Here is a 356-nt window from a genome sequence, read left to right as displayed (position 1 = left end):
AAGCCACCACCAAGAAACACCCCCTGGCCCCAGCACAAACCCGTTGACAACCCCATAACCCTCCCTGATGCCTCTGAATAATCAGCAAAATGTTTTTCTCCTCCATCTTCTTCAGGGGGAAAGGCAAAACGCCTCCTCCCTCTGCTCCTTCCTCTTCCACAACATCTCTTGTTTGTAGAGAGACCTTAAAGCTCTACTTTGGGCACGATTTGAACATGCAAAAAAGTTCAAGCGGACCTCACACTCAAGATTTCCGCTTTCTCCTTTGCTCTGGATAGAAAATCCTGAAAGCGTTTGCAGGGCAGACCGCAGGCCACACAAAAGCACCATTGGCTCCTCCGAAAACGCAGGCAGGA

The sequence above is a fragment of the Pterocles gutturalis genome, unplaced genomic scaffold (genome assembly GCF_000699245.1).
Source record: "Pterocles gutturalis isolate BGI_N339 unplaced genomic scaffold, ASM69924v1 scaffold35227, whole genome shotgun sequence".
In the NCBI taxonomy this organism is placed as follows: domain Eukaryota; kingdom Metazoa; phylum Chordata; class Aves; order Pterocliformes; family Pteroclidae; genus Pterocles; species Pterocles gutturalis.
This window is presented reverse-complemented; position numbering follows the sequence as displayed.